The sequence below is a fragment of the Diadema antillarum genome, unplaced genomic scaffold (genome assembly GCF_040938485.1).
Source record: "Diadema antillarum isolate AM-2024a unplaced genomic scaffold, OU_Dant_1.0 scf00000001, whole genome shotgun sequence".
Lineage (NCBI taxonomy): Eukaryota > Metazoa > Echinodermata > Echinoidea > Diadematoida > Diadematidae > Diadema > Diadema antillarum.
The window spans coordinates 1,534,250-1,555,218 of record NW_027270890.1 but is presented as its reverse complement, the minus strand read 5'-3'; positions in this window follow the sequence as shown (position 1 = coordinate 1,555,218).

Below are 20,969 nucleotides of genomic sequence, written 5' to 3'. Positions count from 1 at the left end.
GACTTGAGTTGAATTGACCAGGCTAGTCTCCAGGACACGTCGCGGAGACGTCAAGAGAGGTTCAAGTCGCCACCAGGTTACCATCTCGCCTCCAAGCCATTGAGAGCCCGCTAAACTCTCCGTGTGCCACATCATTATGTGTGTAAAATTTGTGCACATTTGACTCATTGGCACAGAAAGGGTTAAGATGAAGCACCTGTTCCCGATAGGTTTCAAACTATTCCCAAGGCCCTCTGTATTTTTGTCTTCCCACACTCATACATTTTCGATACTGTTTTGATATAGCAAGGTTAATTTCTTTGTTCAATGGAGCAAATTGGTACAGTAGATTGAACTGTCTTATTGATGTAATATTTGTTTGATACTGATTTATTCAAATCATTTAGGATAGTGCAGCACCATAGTATTAAAGTTTAAAACAGTACTTGCAAGGGCTCAAAATTCATCTCCCACCATTTGGAATTTGCTTGCAGTGCATATCGGAAAGTTTTACCACGACTTGTCTGGCTGACGCGATTTGCCAATGAGTTGTTTTGTAGTATTTTCTGATCAAAAGTGTGAAATAATAAAAGTCGGTATACCGACTCTTATTCCTGAAGTGCCCCCCCCCCATTAGTGGGTATGTAAAAGGCTGCTAGTACGTGATGGTCGAATCGTGTCGAAGCAGTAGTACTGAATCGCATGCAGAACACGCTGCTGACAATTTACTCTCGCTAAGGCCCGACATGATATTGTAATCGATGTAATCGAATATGAAACATCACGCAACACCCACGATCGGCTAAGCCTTGATATTTTAGTGCTTCCGGCGAAGCTTTTTTGGCTGATATTTTGCATTTTCGAAGTTACCCAACTGAAATCGTGCTACAACAGCATTATCACACATTATTATTATCATTATTATTATTATTATTTATTATTACTATCATAATCATTATCATCATCATCATTATCAGCATCAGCATCAATATCATTTTATTGCCACTTATTTTAACAATATATGGACGTGGGGGTGAAAATGTATATTTCCATAGAAAATTACTGATATAAGCATAGGTATAATAGGTCACTGGGTAGTTACTAAATGCAGATAGTAATCAGATGAGATTTGAACTTTCCGCTGCTGTAAAAATGAATAATTTTGAATAAGCAGCATAGTAGATGATAATGAATGACAGGCCATGAAAACGTTTATTTTATGGGTGTTTATGTAACATTGACTCCCCGTGCACGAATTTATCGTTTTAGTGCTCTATCGTGCACTAAAACGCACAATATAACAAAAGCCATTTTAACCAATAACAGCTCATGTTGTGGATAAGCTTTACGTATGATTATGAGCATGTGTATATACATGTATATACACGTACACGTAATCAATAAAATTAGACAAATAATTAGACAAATTTGTATAGCGCAGCTACTACTCTACTGCGCTGTGATGTAACAGAGCTCCTGACATTGTCACTGATTAGACACACGAAAAATAAATAATAAATTAATCAAAGGCTTCCGAAAAAGATTAGTCTTCAATAAAGATTTGAAGACAAGTGATGATGCCTTCCTCAGTTTCTCAGGTAATTTATTCCAAAGTTTTGGAGCAGCACAGCTGAAGGCACAATCCCCCAAAGTTACTTTCGTTTTTAAGTGAGATTGCTTGAGAAGCAACTTATCCTGTGTACTTCGTAAATTATGAGAATATGAGTGTGATTTCATTGATATCAATTCTGACCATGCAGTACTTTATAAACAGGTATCAAAATTTTTAAATATAATTCTCTGTCTTACTGGTAACCAATGTAACTTCATCAAAACAGGTGTAATATGTGAAAATTTTGACGAACTGGACACAAGTCTCGCACATGCATTCTGCACACGCTGAAGCTTGGTTATCTGTGAATCTGGTAAACCAAACAATAGCCCATTACAATAATCAAGCCTACTGCTAATGAATGCGTGAACAAGAGTTTCAGCGTCTTCCTGGCTCAAATATCTACGAATGTGACGCAAGTTATGCAACATATAAAAAGCAGACTTGCATGTGGTTGATATATGCTTCTCCATGTTTAAACGAGAATCAAGCCATACACCCAGGTTTTTCACAGAGCTCAATGTTTAACTTCCAAATCTCCAACTGATATCTTACTAATATCCAGCTTTGCTACTTGTCTTGGTGTCCCAACAACAAGAAACTCAGTCTTCCCATCATTAAGCATTAACTTATGTTTGGACATCCAAGAACGGACATTACATATACAGGATTCTAAATTTGAAATACTATCAATGTGTTGTTCACCATCAGGACTGAAGGAAATGTACAACTGTGTATCGTCAGCATAACAATGACAAGAAACATTTGGGAAACAACATTGAATACCATTGATCAGATTACTTGTATAAAGTGTAAAAAAGAAGGGGGCCCAAGGCGTGACCCCTGAGGCACCCCGTATGGAACATCAAAATTCTTTGACATTACATCCTCTATCATAATCTTTTGCTGTCTGTTAGAAAGATAAGACTCAATCCATAAATGTTCTTACATGTATACACATATATAGATATATCTATTTAGTTATCTATATGTATACACTCAGCAAAAATTGCAAAAGTTTTCATTCATGCGTATGTGATCTTCCATGTAACAATGACAACAATGGACAATTCAAAACAGTAAAAATACAAATAAAGTTTCAAAAATCATCCTATGATCTCTATAATGACTTTGTAGCCCGCAAAGATATAGAAAGGCGAAAAAAATAATAGAGAAAATAAAGAATCTTCTGTCAAATCCAAATTCAAATGGCATGAAAGAGGCAATATTAACAAAAATGGTAGAAATTTCTAATGTTATTTCAAATCAAGAACTTTGAAAATGATATTTGGTTCTTGAATTTGTCTCATGAATTCTTAAATTCCTAAATCAAAAGAATAAAATAAAGAAAGTCTGTCCATTTGATCACCTTTGCGGCTTGCTCCCTGTGTCATTTGAAGTTAGATTCGACAGAAAACTCTTATTTTTTCCCCTTTAGTTTCCCATTTTGTTTGTGTTTTGAGGAGATAAAGAGATACAAGGGTACGAAAACTTATTTTTTGCTATTACATTCATGTCTCTCATTGTGTTAAATTGGTCTTTTGTTATCGTTGCTATCTTGAAGGGCGTTTGCAAATAAAATAACACAATGTCAATTTTGCAATTTTTCCTTTTGTGGCTTGGAGAACAAAAATCAATGTGTTATCACTCATGCATGAAATTTCCATTTGTATTAACCTTGCAGGGGGATAGCCAATTAAATAATCTTTAATATGGTGTATGACACAATGATTTTGATCAAATCTTCTTGAAAAAAATATGTGCTGGAAAAAGTGTTTACTTTCTTTTCTGTTTTTTGCAGAGTGTATATATGTTGAATTGAATTGAATTGAACAGGTTTTATTAAAAACCATGTCTGGCAGCCAAAGGCTAAATTGCACATGTTTTACAATCATAGTTATAAAAAACAGACAGATTATTTCGGTGCTCTTTACAAACAATGATATAACGACATGACATAAAAAAGAACAAATATTACAGTGGTCACATGTGGTAAATCACAAGAAGTGATCAATCTATGAGGGTACCAGCCCAATCAATTCTGAAATTGCTTTTACAAAAACGAAAAAAAAAGGAGATAAAAGATATCCTGTCAACATGGCAACACTGCTCTAACACTGAATTAAAAAAAAAAATCATTACTATTACAACTGATAATGAAATCAGTGAGGGTACCAGCCCATCAATACTCAGATTACTTTTTCAAAAAGAAAAGAAAAACGAAAGAAGAAGAAGAGAGAAAAAGGGAAAAAAATCAGTCAACATATCATTACACAACTAGTCATTAAAAAATTTTCCATTACTATTTCATCTACATATATTAATTTTGATAAAAATCACACCTACTCATCACATTAATCAGGTGTGCCAAATTTCAATGAATTAAACAGCATTTCTTTCTTTTCTTTTTAAACAATTATTATCATCATGACATCTCATCCTTCAACATAAATAAAACATATCTTTTAGGCCTACATATCAAAAAACTATATCCATCAGAAAAAAAAAGAAACTATATCTCAAATCAAAATCTGAAATGAAAAAAGAGAGATCAACTCAATCCACACTCATTGTTTTTCTTTATTTAAAAAAATGCGGTTACCACAACAAAACAATATTCGAAATCAAAAAAGGAAAAGCGAAATCTACCCGTCTCTGCTATAGCAATCATAATTATGGCTCAAAAACTGATAAAATCAGTAAATCCTCAATATTAGCTTCATATATACCAAATATCCGGTCATTTACTCAAATCCGCAATATATTTGTTCTATTACAAATAATACCATATCAAAAACAACACAGGCAAATAGACTGATGAACAAACAGCCGGAAAACATTATACTTGAAATGCTACTTATATGTATACAAATGCATAAAAACTTCTAATCTTTATTATTCAGTAGATTAATGAAATATCGAATTGCACTGTCCTGAAACCGTTTTGTTTTACATTGGTATTGCTGGTACCTTGTGTTCGAACGCAATGTGTATTTATGCCCTTGGTGTTTAGCAGGTAGCCAGTGGGATACGAGCGGGTTTTTAACTATCCGACGAGCAAATTCTAGACTCAGCTGTCTTCTCTTTCGGCTAAAGTACCCAACTTGCAGGTTTCAAGAGCTGTAAGTAATGAGAAAATGACATAGAAATCAGAGCACCAAAATGAGTGTGTCAGCCGTGGAGGCGAGCACACCTATATCGCCGGCGTGTATATATATATATATATATATATTATATAGTATATATATATTATACAAATATACCAGGCCTGAGAGGCTCTGGTTGAAACTATGCGCATGAGGTGACTTCAGTAGCACTATTTTCTGAGGGGCGCAGCCCCGAAGAAAAGTAGTGCTACTGAAGTCACCGAAGGCACATAGTTTCAACCGGTGCCTCGAAAAAATTGGCCTGGTATATTTTGTTTTATATCCCTCCCAATGAATTTAAGAGTATTCGACTGCTGGTATTCTGTAATTTACCTCTTTTTTAAGGGCATCTTGCTTTACTTTTCAAGAAGATCGACTAGTCATTTACGCTCGGGAAAGCAGCTCAGCAGGAGGGCAGCGCGTACGCGTACTATGAAGAGACAACTGCGCGCTCAGCCGCTGAAGTGTACTCGGTGCATTGCTGTACAACGTACTGGTAAACATGCGCAAACTGCAAACTCACTACGCGCTTCACTATCCGATCTGTCACAAGTACGTTCGATTGCCAGTACAGTGCGGTGATGTGCGTGCTCGAGCTGATCAACGATGTGACTGTGAGCTGCAGTTGATTGTGTTTTCTGTCGTCTTTCTACCTAGCTGTCTGTACATGAATATGGACTATCACTTCCTGTTAAAATGCAAGTATACATTGTAAATTTGGGTAGCATTCAGTAACAGCGTATAAGGTTAGATTAGGCACTGGAAAAATTCTAGCGATTGAAGCATCGAGTGCCACTGTAAATTTGTGTGATTCGTACGGTTCGTACGGTAACTGACTCGTTAGACACTCTAAAAAATGATTATTAGGAATGAGATTACGGGAAATAGGGCCTACTGTTAGACAGGTAGAACTAACGTTATAACCGGGGGGCCAAAAGCTGAAAGCAGAGGTCGAGTTGCACTCTCTCTACAAACTAAGTAGACCATGCTTATTTTCAAGTTTTTATTGTAACAAACAACATTCCACTGGTCTACCTCAAAAAATTTGTTGCGAAAACCTCCAAATCCAAGATGGCGTCCAAGATGGCCGCCATATTCACTGAATTTGTTATTTGAAAGATAGAATTTGATAGAAACATCAAATTTCAACAAATGTGACGTCATATGAAAGAGAATAAAATTTTCTACAAGTTGATACCATTTTTGTGGGTTATTGTGATAACTGGATTGAGATTTTAAGGAAAAAACACTCATTTTTTGATATTTTTCTGAAAAAAGGAAAATCATGAAAATGCTTGATTCAGCATAAATCAGAGAAAGACTGAAGGATTATCTTGAAACATCTCAAGAATTTTGTTTGACATATAATTAATATTTGGAGAAAAATAGGGGTCAGTACCATTTTTGGTTCAGGAGTTATAATGTCTCAAACTTAAAAACTCACTACGTAAGAATGGCCATTTTAGTTGTGACCAAGACCTTGTTGGTCATAAAAAAGTCTGCGCGCGCCAAGACTACTACACGCACCACTGGCACTGGCGCTGGTAGCAGCGCCAGTAGTGCGTGTAGTAGTCTTAGCAAATGCAGACTTTATCTTTGACAAACAAGGGTTTGTGCCTGCAAACTAACTTTTCATATCAAGTGGTAGCTCAGGTGATACTGATCGCTATTATTTCAAAGTAGATTATTCTGAAGCAGATGAGATGAAGCAAACAAAATTTCAAATAGAGGTAATAGCTTGAAACTGGGCACCAATCTTGTTATAGATAGTTTAAGACACAATTTAGATCAACCGCTCAAAAAAAAAAATCAAGATGACAGCCATCAAAGTTGACATAGATCTAGTGTATTGCGCCAAAGTAAATGTATTATTTCGATTTTGATACAATTTTGTCTGTTGTGATATCTTAAACCGTCTTAGGTTTTTATGGACACATTTTTAAAAGCAGTGATATTCTACTCTCTGAAAAAGAAAAAACAAATCGAGTGGAAGTTTTTACTTTTGATGTGAGGAGTGAATAACAGAAAACGGTGAATTTAGAGTGAAATTGGAGTGACTTTTGAGTGAAAATGTTCATTTTCACTCATTTTAGAGTGACCTTAGGCAGGGCTCCACACTAACTTTTATTTTTGGTGGCCCAAAGGCAAATATTTGACCTTTTTTGGTGGCCCGATCAGGCCACCAAATTCTTCATTTCTGACATTTTGGTGGCCCAACATGCGTTTTTGGTGGCCCCGGGCCACCGGACCAACGTAAGTGTCGAGCCCTGCCTTTGAATAGGGATCACTCGTCACTCTTCGAGTGATCCCCGAGGTCACTCTAAAGTGAATGAAAATGAATATTTTCACTCTCGAGTGATCCTGATATCTAATATGGGGAAAGCATCTACCAATGGCATAAGTTCAGATCAATTGTGACACTATAACCCACATGAAGTCAGCCCCAAAACAATGTAAGAAAAATCTGATAACAGTAAATACAGTTTCAGCATGCTTATTTGTAAATGTGAATATACAGCACGAGTAATCAATTTGGAAAATTGTATTCGAACAATATACTGAAAAGTAATTTCGCACAACACATTTAAGAGCAAAGTAGAGAAATTGCCGCCATGTCGGATTTTTTTTTTTTTTTTGTTGGGGGGGGGGGGGGGAGGGGGGTTCGGATCAGAAGGGCTTTCAAGGACATCTACGGATCAGACATTATTACACATATACTATCATCATTCACGTTTCTACAACAGCAGAGTAACATACAAGTAAAAAAGCATATAGTATCTTTGATACAGAAGCATTTCTTTTTTTATCAAAGATTGGGCCTTACCCAAACACTGGAATGAGCTCCACCCCCCCCCCCCCAAAAAAAAGACCCTTAATATGGTTTACACTAGTACAATATCGTTCGGATGTATAGAAACATGTAATAGACAGAAAGATAAGAAGATTAAAAATATATATCAAATTATAAGTTATAAGTTGAGATTTAACTTTGACGCAACACACTTAAGGTATTGTTTGCCATTGGGAGAGATATCACATTCGATTTATATGTGCAGGTTAGTTGTATTACAAAACATTCTACTATGTAAAAAAATCATAATAAAGCCTAAAACATACGGAGATATCACCATTTCTTTTCAAGAAACCATAACCATGATAACTGTTAACAATTTAGTATTTGAATTTGAATTTGAATTTGAATTTGAATTATAAAAAAAAAACATTCTTATCAGATCTATTTAGTACATCTAACAATATTTAGCATTAAATATACTGATTTAAGTTTGTACATTAGTTGTTCTATCCCTAACTCACAGTTTAGAACTAGTTTGAGGAGTTAATTAAAGCTGGCTTTTCGTTTTACGTGCACTAATGGTAAATAATGCCTTGAAAGACAACGTCGATTAATTACCGCCATCTTGAATTTTATGTTGATACTGTTTTTATCGCTAATTATTACACATTGGAAAAATTTGTGCCAAATTCCAAGCTCCTATCAATCTCTTTTTGGAAAATACTTTCTGTTCAATCTTATCTGCCTCAGAACAATCTACTATAATGAAATGCTACAGTAATAGCGACCAGCGTCACCTACCACTTGGCATGAAAAGTTAGTTTGCATGCAGGTACTTGCAAGTCACTAGACCATTACAGTATTATATGTGACCATCAGGTAAACACATTGTATGCAAAATTTATAATGCATGAATATATTTTTTTCAAGTTTTAGATGTTAACTTGTCAACAGTGTATGATATTGCCTGTAATTCCAGAAATATGAATTATGTCTCAATCTCAGTAAATCTCAATCTCAATCGCAGGTTTCAAAATAATTCTTCAGTTCTTCTTTGATAAATACTAAATCATGCATTTTTACATTTCTTCCTTTCTTCAAAAGAATATAAAAATATGGATTCCCCCCCCCCCAAAAAAAGAGAGAAGCAAACAACCCCTCCCCCCCAATTTATCACAATACACAGCTAAAGTGGTATCAACATTTAGGAAGATTTGCTCTCCTTCATATGACATCAAATTTGTTGCAATCCAATGTCTCTATCAAATTTTATGTTTGAAATGTTAAATTCAATAAAAATGGCGGCCCTATTGGACCGCATCTGTACTTTGGAGGTTTTTGCAACAAATCTACTGAGGTGTACTTACGGAACATTGCTTAGTATGCTTAATATTATGTATGGTTTTGTTGTATGAGGGAGTTGAACTCGAAAAGTAAGCACGATCTTGGATTTGACCCTCTGTGACGTCTTTGGGAACAGATGCGTGCAAATACATATTATGTAAAATGGGATTTCTAGTTTGAGACATTATAATTCCTGAACCAAACACAATACTGACCTCCAAATATTGATTATATGGGAAAGATTTTGATTTCTGCTTGGTTTTCATAAACATTTTTAATTTAATCTTTTGTAACTTTTTAGAGAAATATTCATGGTGCATTCTGACAAATGTCTCCATAAAAACCTAAGATGGTTTGAAATAGCATCAAAATGTTCAGAATATATAAAAGCCATATAAATATACACCAAAACAGACAAAATTGTATAAAAATCGAAATGATACATTTACTTTGGCGCAATACACCATGTCAGCTTTGATGACCTGCAATCTTGAATTTTTTGAGTGATTGATCCAAATTTTGTTTTAAACTTTCTATAGCAAGGTTATTTCAAGCTTCTACCTCTATTTGAAAGATATTTTTTGCGTCATCTCATCTGCTTCAGAACAATCTACTTTGAAATAATAGCAATCAGCGTCACCTGAGCTACCACTTGGTATGAAAAGTTAGTTTGCAGGCACAAACCCTTGTTTGTCAAAGAAAAAGTCTGCATTTGCCTAGACTACTACACGCACCACTGGCACTGCTACAACCGCCAGTGCCAGTGTTGCGTGTAGTAGTCTTGGCGCGCGCAGGCTTTTTTTACGACCAACGAAGTCTTGTCACAACTAAAGTGGCCATTTTTACATAGTGAGTTTTCAAGTTTGAGACATTATAACTCCTGAACCAAAAATGGTACTGACCCCTAATTTTCTCCAAGTATTAATTATATGTCAAACAAAATTCTTAAGATGATTCAAGATAATCCTTCGGTGTTTATTTGATTTATGATGAATCAAGCATTTTCATGATTTTCCTTTTTTCAGAAAAATATCAAAAAATGAGTGTTTTTCCTTAAAATCTCAATCCAGTTATCACAATAACCCACAAAAATGGTATCAACTTGTAGAAAATCTTATTCTCTTTCATATGACATCAAATTTGTTGAAATCTGATGTTTCAATCAAATTCTATCTTTCAAATAACAAATTCAGTAAATATGGCGGCCATCGTGGACGCCATCTTGGATTTGGAGGTTTTCGCAACAAATTTTTTGAGGTAGACCAGTGGAATGTTTTTTGTTACAATAAAAACTTGAAAATAAGCATGGTCTACTTAGTTTGTAGAGAGAGTGCAACTCACTCGTTAAGTAAGCGACTTTTTGGGGTTTGGCCCTCCGGTTATTAGGCTTAACTAGCGCTAACGTTAAAGCAGGCCTACTATCTACTGCAGTTTCGTTTGTCAACATCTTTTGGGTGGGTCGCTCGAGTTAGTGAACTGCGAGACCAACTTTAAAACGGCGAAGCATGAACTCCCCAAAGGCCTACGGTACGTCGAAGAACCCTAACGCTATCTTGCTTATTGTTGTCTAATTATAGATCTACGATATCGCCTACTCTGTTGTAACGTAATACAATTTTTTTCTTTTTAGGTAGAATGAGGGCTTTATAAGAGTCTCTCTGAGTTTCTCTAACGTAACCCGTGTCGCATTGAGTGTATGCGTGCCTTGTGGTTCTCGAGAAGTGCAGTGATCTAAGGCGCCGCGATACCCATTCATTTGTACATGAAATCTGTCGCGAAGCAAAGGTGCTGCGATACCCATTCATTTACACGTGAAATATTTCGCGTCGCGACGCGAAGCAAAAAAGGCGCGAAAATCACCAGCGTGGTATAGTTTTTACCATTTCCCTAGGGAGTATAGTCTTTTTCGCGCACTTGTATGGTAGAATTATGTTTTGTTGTTTACAGTGGTCTCGACCAATCAGAGGACGAGATGCATTTTGTGAGGGATATAAATATAAATATATATATATATATATATATATATATATATATATATATCATGGCTCGACACTAACTTTTTTGTTTTGGTGGCCCGAGAGAAAAATTTGGTGTCCCGAAAAAAAACAATAAAAAACATTAAAAGTCCTTTTTTTTTAATGAGTCAAATATTTAAGATTTATGACAGTAAGAATTAGAAGTTGAACATATCTACTCATAAATAAACTTCAACAAACTTGCAACACTCACTCTCAGGCATTCATCCATCCTTTGAACAAATTTGACTGCTAATTTCCGGCGCAAAAAGTTACGAATTTATTGACATACTTTTCAAAAAATTTTGGTGGCCCGAGGCGGGCCACCAAATTTGCCCTTTTTTAAAATTTGGTGGCCCGACTTTCATTTTTGGTGGCCCCGGGCCACCGGGTCACCGTTAGTGTCGAGCCCTGTATATATATATATATATATATATATATATATATATATGTATATATATATATATATATATATATATAGGCGTACCTGTGTTTTGGTGCCTTGTCTGCTACCGGCGGTTTCACGCTGTCGCGATCTGCCTGAAGATCGCGACAGCGTGAAACCGCCGGTAGCAGACAAGGCACCAAAACACAGGTACGCCTAATATGGTCTGCTTTACAGCATCGAGCACTTTTCGACCCTCAACAAACCATATTTTCCCGACGGATATATATATATATATATATATATATATATATATATATACATACATACACACACACACACACACACACATATATATATATATATATATATACTAGGTGTTTCAAAAAACATTTTCCACTTTTGATTCCTAATAATTCAAAAACTGTATATCAGATAACACTGTCATTGATATGAGTGATAGCTGAATAGTGTACAATTTGGTTGAAGGTGGTTTAAATATGAAAGCATAAATAAGTTTCATGAAATCCATGATTAATTTCACAGTTAGGTTCCAGACTTTGCTCTATTTTTAACCCTCTGTACAAAATTTCACTTTGCACAGGGGTCAGTGGGTGTGTATGGGAGTGTGTGGTTAACACCCTGACAATGGTCCTGAACAATGGCCAGGGTTTTAATGCTTCATTATTCATTCATGAGAAATTCCACTATCACTGCTAGTCTTTAATCAGCCTCTGGCAGTATCTGTGTAAAGTCAAACGCCTGTCGATACTGTCGTTGAGTCGCGCCAGTGCTCTCCCTACTTCTGAAAAAACAAAATTACAATGAATACCTTCTGTTCTATCGTATACGTGGTGACAGGAAGTAAAGAAAATCAATTAGAGTATAATACACTTGTGTATATGGAGCCTTAAATAAATCTACTCTGAAACAAATCGCCCCAATGGTAAATGCTGCTGAACTCTTTACCAAAAATGATCTCTTTTTATCGAAAAAGCGAAAAATTTGTCAGACTATTTAATTAGTAGACAGTTGTATTAAAATGAGGAACTTTAGATCATTCACGCTTATTTATATCCCAAATTCAGTGATATGTCAGAAGCAAAATTTGAAAATGATTGCCAGCTGGAATGAAATGTGATGCTTACAAGCACTTTACCGTGCATGAATTCAGACTAGCAATGCCCAGGGCAATCCACATGAATTATTGATTAAGCATTCATGTGCCTGGGAGCGCCAGACTGACGCCTAGTCAGCAGGTGGTTCAGGCATGTCCATTGTTCAGGGCCATTGTCAGCACACACTCACGTACACATCATTGGTTCCTGTGCGAAGTTCAATTTTTGTACAGAGGGTTAAGATTTGACCAAAATCTGAAACCTTACTTCAAAATCAATCTTAGATTTAATGAAACTGATTTATGCTTTCACATGCAAATCACCTTCGACCAAATTGTACACTATCCAGCTATTAATCATATCAATGACAGTTTTATCGAATGAATAGTTTTTGAAATATTTATGATCAAAAGTGGGAAATGTTTTTTGAAACACCTAGTATATATATACATATATATATATATATATATATATATATATATATATAATGAGAAGTCAGACTGAGCGGTAGCCGAATGGCTAGACACTTAAATAAGACGCCATCAAGCGTTTCCAGTTATCACTAAACATCGTCCTTCATCTTGTATTCACTTCACATCACCGCGAACTCTACGGGATCGCGAGATTCGGCCTACATGATCATTATGACAAGAGTAATAGCGTTTTGTGCATGTCCGATCAGACGTGATAAAGCCATACATGCCTCGTTTCAGACACAGGAAGGATTGAGACGACACAAGTTTGGGGATCCCTTAGATATAGACTGGGTTTGATTTGAACCCCGGACATCGTTTTAGGTGACTATGACTTGAATATTCGTATGACTTGAATGTTCGTATCTAGGTTCAAAAATGACGTTGAGATACTCGTACTAGGTAGGTACGAAATTTCCCTTATCCGTGAATTTGAGTTGAATATTCATTTTCTTCCCTTTTTCTACTCTGTTTGTAAAGACATTGACAATCGGATCTTAAATATTGGTTTCATTAATCTGGAATGATTTCTGGAATGATTTCAAGGGACAGTACAGCTCGATTCAGCAGATGACATTCAACATCTGCCATCAGTTTCAGATGATCACCTGTGCTGTTGGCAACTGTTGTTACAATGGTAATAACATGTAGGCCTAAAAGTGTACTAGTATCGACCTTGATATCCCTCAATGTGGCTCGTCACTGAAAGTGTCATAGCTATGCCTTGACAATGACCGTTGCTTGAATTTCAGCAAGTGCAATTTTCCTTTGCTTGTATTAGATGATCCATGTCCTTCCGTATCATCTTTTGATATTTTCAAAATCATCCTTTCTTGATCAACTTTTTTATTTGTTTTTATTTCTTTTTGACCATTATTTTTGTCATGTGTGAGCAAAGCATATCTAAGGTATCATCTCATCATCTCATGTGTGAGTGTAATTTCATGGATTAGTATAATCAGTATTTACTGTCATTGAGCCATAGCTTAATGCTTTGGCTTAATGATTATAATGTCCCGTGCATTGAATGTCTCTACACCACATGTCTTTTCTCTCTCCCTTTCTTCTTTCTTTTCTCCTTTCTCAACACCCGTCCCGATTTTCGTTGTATTGTTGCATTTTAAGTGTTCTTGTTCGTACTTCGGTGTATCTTAGTTCATGTACTTGTCTTGTATTTTGCTTGTTTGTGCTGTTAGTCTCGTCTCTGCTGGATTTTTGCATTTCAATTATTGTATCAGCCCTATAGATAAATCCAGACTTAGGTATGTATTCATGTTTAATCTGGTCAATATTTTTCAAGAAATATGCATTGGATTTGTTGAGCACGAATATCTTCCTTTTTTTCGTAAGTACATTGTATATTGCAACTGGGGGCCCACAATCTACAAGCTTCGCCTTTTCAATGAGTCCCCCATCTCCATCCTCTGATTAATTCTTCACTATAATGCTTGTTTGTGCGATCCCATTCTAAAGTATAATGTAGCTCCCTTCTTACTGATTACTTATGTTGAAATTCTTTACTTTCACGTACACTGCATGCGCATATATGTTACTGATTATGTTGCGATGGAGAAAAATAAAATGAACTAAACTGAACACCTCTTAACTTGAAACTTCTGTGACTTATTGCTTCTGACTTCTAGAAGACGTGGTTACAATTTCAGTCTCGTTACTTATGTGTGACGTTATGACGTCAATTCGTAAAAGCACGTGATTGTCTCTATCTCCATTCTTAGGGTCATTTTTCTTTTTTCTTTTAATGAAACCTGACAGGTACTTATTTCATAATGATCTATGTGTACAACACAAAACAATGCCCTGCGCGCATCACAATTCAAAAATTTTCCAAGTAAGCTAAAAATTATTTTGTATGTGCTTCAGACCATTTTTGAGCATTTCTAAATTTTGTGCGCGCACGTCCACGCACGCTTCATTTGCAGCCATATGAGCATACGTAAAGCAAAAATATTGTTTTGTTTTATTTTTGGATGAAATCGCTTTCTAATACCATGGAAAATATGTTCACCAAATTAGAAGTATATCCGATTTGATATGACGTCATACAAGCCTGTTATAGTTGAAATTCCGCGCGTGCGTTAAGGGCCATAAAATGCTAATTTACATGAATTTGTTCATTGCGCAGTAGCTCACTTATCCCAGGACGATTTTCCCTCAGATTTTGATATTTTGTAGCTGACACAATTGGCTTTTTTTTTTTTTTACTGGATGCCGGATTATGTCTTAAAAGGTGGTTGAAATTCATGCTTAGGCTTTAATTTAGGGACAATAGATATGTGCAATACGTACATGTATAGTGTGTTGGCATATGTCAATTTATGTTCCCTTTCTTCCATGACGTCGTGCTTTCATCAAACTCGGACAATGCATTGCCATTTACTGTAACCTTTCCCCCTCTTGATTCTATCATCATTATCAACGGCGTGACCATCATACTACTTCTGACTTGATGACGACTATTAAGCCGTAGAGAGCGTGGCAAATATAAATATTATAGCAAACGTCACATCGGCTCTGGACAGCCGCAAAGACACACCACATTTTCACATCGAATTAACAATATCAAATCAAATGTACCGGGACTACAAGCGGGGTAACACGACTTGTGTGAAACTTGGCTAACACATTGGTATGTATGGGTGCGTGCGTACATGAGTGTGTATGTGTGTATTGTACCTTTAATGGCAGTGAGAGAATATCACGAGTCATAGCTGGTATTAGTGAAAAACAGAAACGGCTCTTGTAAATGATAAAGGACACTCAGGGTATGCTGGAAGGACGTACAATCATCTTGAAATTTACTTGATTAGATGCTATCTGCTGTTCATGCGGCGTCGTGCCACTCAGCGATTAGTTGTTTGGTTGTTTGTTCTCAACATTATGACGTGACTGGTTTAAAAGGGGTTGTATTGGTGTCACGGAAAAAACAACTGCATATCTATACATGTACAAAAATAATTCCATGCAGATGATAATTCTTACACCACAACAATGCTGTTATAAGAGTAATACAGTGAGGACATAGGGTAGTGCAATAAATGATAGACCAAATGAATATGCAGTGAGAAAAATTAACCTGTCATAATTGTCAACCTGTGCAGTTTTTCGTGTTCGTCTCTACATAATTGCATCCAGACATAATACATAAATGTGAATCGAGTGTGAATGCATGCATTTACGAGCACGGTATACATGTTACGACACCTATATATTTTGCGCTGTAGTTTAAGAGGATGAGCGTTCTTGAACAAATCGTATTGAAGATGCTACACTTATAATGATGCGCCATCATCTCGTCTGCACGTAGGCCTAATAGCAGTCGAGGTTATAAAAGTTCTATTGATCATAGAATATATGAATAGCTCTATAAGACATTAACCATCATTATAGTGAGAGGGGAAATCTCTGGAAGAATATTGCCCGTGGCATGTATTTTGCATTAAGAACCACCTGATTTGATTTTCTATCATTCGTGGAAGATAGATTTACATTGTGAGAAAAAACAACAGTGATCACTGGTGATTACAGATATTGACGCTAATGATGACTTGAACAAACTATGATATTACTATGCAAACAAGGACACACAAACATTTAAAGCTGAAGAAAAGTAGAAAGTATGTCATAGTCCATACACAAGATTTACAGTAGGACAAAATATTCATCTTGCTTTTGATATCTCTCCATCATTGATAAAGACTCATGAATGATCATTGTTTTAACATTAACGAGTGTAGCCCTATTGGAATACGTGCGCCTGCTAAGCACTATGAACGTTCTCTAACGATTATCAGAAGTTGAAATTGTAAATTGTGTAATTTGTTACATGTCGTTTATTTGTTGTATTTTGTCTTATTCGATGAGTTCATTAAAAGGCAATCTTTCATGATAAACAATATTGTTACAGAGATGTACATATTTTTGAGAGACGTGACATTGACAACCTCAAGACTAAGATACATTCTTTGTTTTGTGTGTTCTTACAGGAATGCAGCTAGACTACTGTTACATAAAAGCATTCACCCTTCAACACCCGTGCCAACGGAAGAGCAAGCGGTCAGGAGAAAGCTTTCGGAAATTCTCGATAAATTGAAACGGAACTTGCGTCTTTGAAAAATGTGAGTTTAATATTGTGTCTGATATATGATTATGTTATTTTTAGTGTTAGTTAGATTGAAGTTAACTTGGAGTTTCACAGTAGTGTCGTATATATAAATTATACTTTGAAACAAAGTACTATTTCACCATCGAAGCAACAAAACAAGTCTATCAAAGAATTCTGATTGCATACTGTTGTAAACAAGGATCGTATCTGTAGAGTGAAAAAAAAAGGTAATGAATAAAACATAATACCAATATTACCGTTTTGACAAGTTTTGGTTGTATAAGTCGTATAATGCGCACAATATTCGAAGATGCCACCCTTTTGCAGCAGAGATACTGATTAATGTTCTATATCGAATCACTCAAGCCAAATGAAATGTTAATGGAAATGATAGAAACAAATTTAGATGTAAGGAGAACTCGATAGTAACTAAGATGGTGAATGAAAAAAAAATGAGAATCATATCAATCTACTATCGATAGGGGTTTGAAAACTACTTCCATCATTGTCCATGCATGCTGACGAACATCCACACCAAGTAAATTTGAATTGTCACTCCTTCAAAATGTCTAGTCCCGCTAGCAAACATTAAATGGAAGAAATATGTCACTGTGAGGAAAAACGCTTACATTGTGAAGGTAATGACAGTATAGCAAATCACAGTCGTTTACGCATGTATGTCCGGCCGAGGAAAAAGGAAACATATAATGTTGGAGCATAAAATCTGGGAGGAGCAAGAAATGTGACGATTGAACAATGAATAAGTAAACACATTCATCACGGAACGAGGTGATCATTTGGTGAGACAAGGTTAAATTTAGTCAGCTGCTAATGACTTAAACAGTAGTATGACTGAAATATTCATAGAAATTCCGACTTACTAGAAATTCTTTATCTTTTCCACGGTATCTTTTTATAATGCAATGAAAGAAACAGCCACAGCCACCTATGACAATTAATATAAAGCAAAAGGACGAATTTGCGGTAAGCTTGATATCTTTACCCATATTGTGGTCGATCAAACATCCGCGACACTTCGTGACAATATCTTTCAGGTAGCCTCAGATCCCCTTCAAGGACGATTCCACAGTGCGTTCAATTGTATTGTATTTTGACATGGAATCATGAGTAAGATGAAACAAAACCGAATGGTGCAGGTTCCATTTAAATCGGACCAAGAATGAGAAAGAATGTTTCACGTGGTTTAACGAAGTAGTGATATCAGTGCGAAGCACGTGTATAATACATTAGATACCATGATGTCATGGCCTCACAAGTATTCCAAACCTTCACTATATCTTATGGTGTAACATCAAACCGGCACCAGGCACCCTCATTTTAATCTAATTTGTTCTCGTCTTGCAGTAACCTTGCAGTGATGACCTTTACGGGAAAGTGTTGAAATTACTGGATAATAGACATAAAACATGGTTTTCTTTATCTATATTTCTGTGCGTAAAGTACTTGGAGAGTTGCAAGTTTCTAATTAATTTATTTCTTTTCTTTAATGTATAATAAAGGAAATTTATAAGTTTGCAAAATATTGAAAGCATACGGAAATGCTGGAAATGGGGAGGAGTGCTTAAAAGCAATGCTTGTAGGGGGCATTCCCCCAACACAAGTTCATGACATCATCAACTCGGCTAAATTGCGTGGGTGGGTAACTTGCGAGTCTAATTATTAAAGCGTCTGAATTAAGCAAATCAATTTATATTTGTGACTTTTGATTAATGTCAAATTGAATATGGTGTGGGATTGCACTTCAATTAGAAAAAAATACGCAAAAAAAAAAACCCCAGATGTAAGATAGAATTTGTTTGAAACCGCGAACCATTGCATTCATGGTTTCATTCATGATTTCCTCTCTGCTACCTCCACGTAGTTGGTGCATTATGGCTTATATTCATTCGCACATTTTCATTTGTTTTTTAAGCTCTAACGATAAACCTTTGATTTTCGGCTTAACGTGCTTTGTGGACATACGCCAAATACCAATCATTTTTGTGCCAATTATCCGTGTTTGATTTTGCACAGCTCAATTGCCTGCCACATTTTGGACTGTCCTTTTTATCGCCTCAATAGGAGTGCAGTTACCGTTTTGTTTCCTATTTTGAGGGAAAGTTGTCAATAATCTATATTATTAGGCCTTTACGTTGTGAACTTGCAATCTCCTTGGGAAAAGCTTTTATTTTTCTTTTACTGGGAGAATGATTTCAACATTTCCACTGTGATTTGAAGATGATATCACGTATTTAAGTAACCTTCGACCTTTCAAATTGGATGTCATATTTGTTTATTTGTTTGGTAATTCACTCTGGTGAGGCTTGTCTCTTAAATACGGGTTCATACAGGATAAGGGGTTTACATCATGAATGCAAACTGCTACTTTGTAATAAGTTAGGTGCAAGTTACTTTGCAAATTATTTGGTTTTGAATTCTCTCCCATTGATTATTAGATGAGATCACTCAATGGATATTGTTAAGGTTCTTTCAAAGTTGCATTTTGTTGTTGCTTTTCAAACCGTCTTGTACAGTAGCAAGCTAGACAATACTAACATGTACTCTGTACGCCCCTGTCCTTTCTGAAGCCCCCCCCCCCCCCCCCCCACCAGCGGTTATCTTCCATTCTGTAGGTAGGATTAGGAGGCGTCCTTTCTCAGGAAAGATAAAAACTTCACCGACGTTGACGTGGGGCACTATTAACATATGCAGATTCCCTTGTCTACGGAACAAACGTATCTCCGCACTCTTTAGGGATTTAATGTTTCCTTGATCTCTGTGGTACATACTTAACACATTTATAATTTATCAATATCAACACATACTATTAAAGAACTTGCATTGTGTATATCATACGCGCAGGAGTCTCCTATTGCAGCGCAATAAATCATCATTATGTAGAACGTGCGCTATAGAAATGTACCTTACTGTTGTCATTTGCCCCTGTTGAGCACTTTGTGTATAAAAAAAAAATCATATTGTGCAGCATAGAACTCTATTCTTAGTTCTTCCAAGCCAGAAGTGTAAGTGAGCTGTTGAGACTTCCTTTTTTCCATCGCTGGTCGTGAATCGTGTATCCTACATTTTACATTATATAAGTAAAAGGTTGGATTTTGCCCAAGTTTGTAGGAATAATCTTTAAAGGCCAGAGAATCGTAGTCACTCTAAATGATAAAGGTGGCCCAAAACACAAAACTGTGAATTTCAGAGGTAGATGTGGTACAGTCAATCATGGCAACACAGCTTCCAACACTTTCGAAAAAAAAAATGGCTTAAACATCTTCACCCCGACAATAATGTGTGTGCCAAGCTTCATGAGTATTTTGCTTGAAAAATGAACTTTTTCGATCCTGAATACATTCCCGATCAATCGCCGTAATATGATCGTTGTGTATGACTGTTTCTGACACATTAAAGAATGTGACTTGCACATCTTCACCCAAAGCCAATGTTCGAGCCAATTTTTATGATCATTGCGGAAAAGTGCGGAAGTAGCTCGATCGCAAAAACTATGCCCTGATTCATAGCCATAATATGCCGTCACCATGGCCACGCAGTTTCCAATACATTCGGAAAAATGCCTTACACATCTCCATCCCCAGACAAATGCGTGTGTGTTAAATTTCATGGGCATTGCTAAAAATGGAGAAGCGATTCCATTCCATTCCGTTTGCAACGCACCGATTTCATACTGCGTGAGGTGGACTTATCGGCTTTGCAACAAAACGAGAAATGGACTTTCCGTGTTTTTCCGCAAAACACATTAAAAAAGTACAAAATGTCAAATTTTCCTCTTTGTGTAGATTTCTAAAAATTAATGATTCAACAACCTCTGAAACACCATAATCATAATCAATTGTATATGTATATAATCAATATGACTTATTTTCAACAAAATACATGAACATAAGAAACAATAAATTTCCTTTTTTTTTTCTTGAAGGAACATAATGTCCCTCATGAAGCCGTGAATCTTCCAT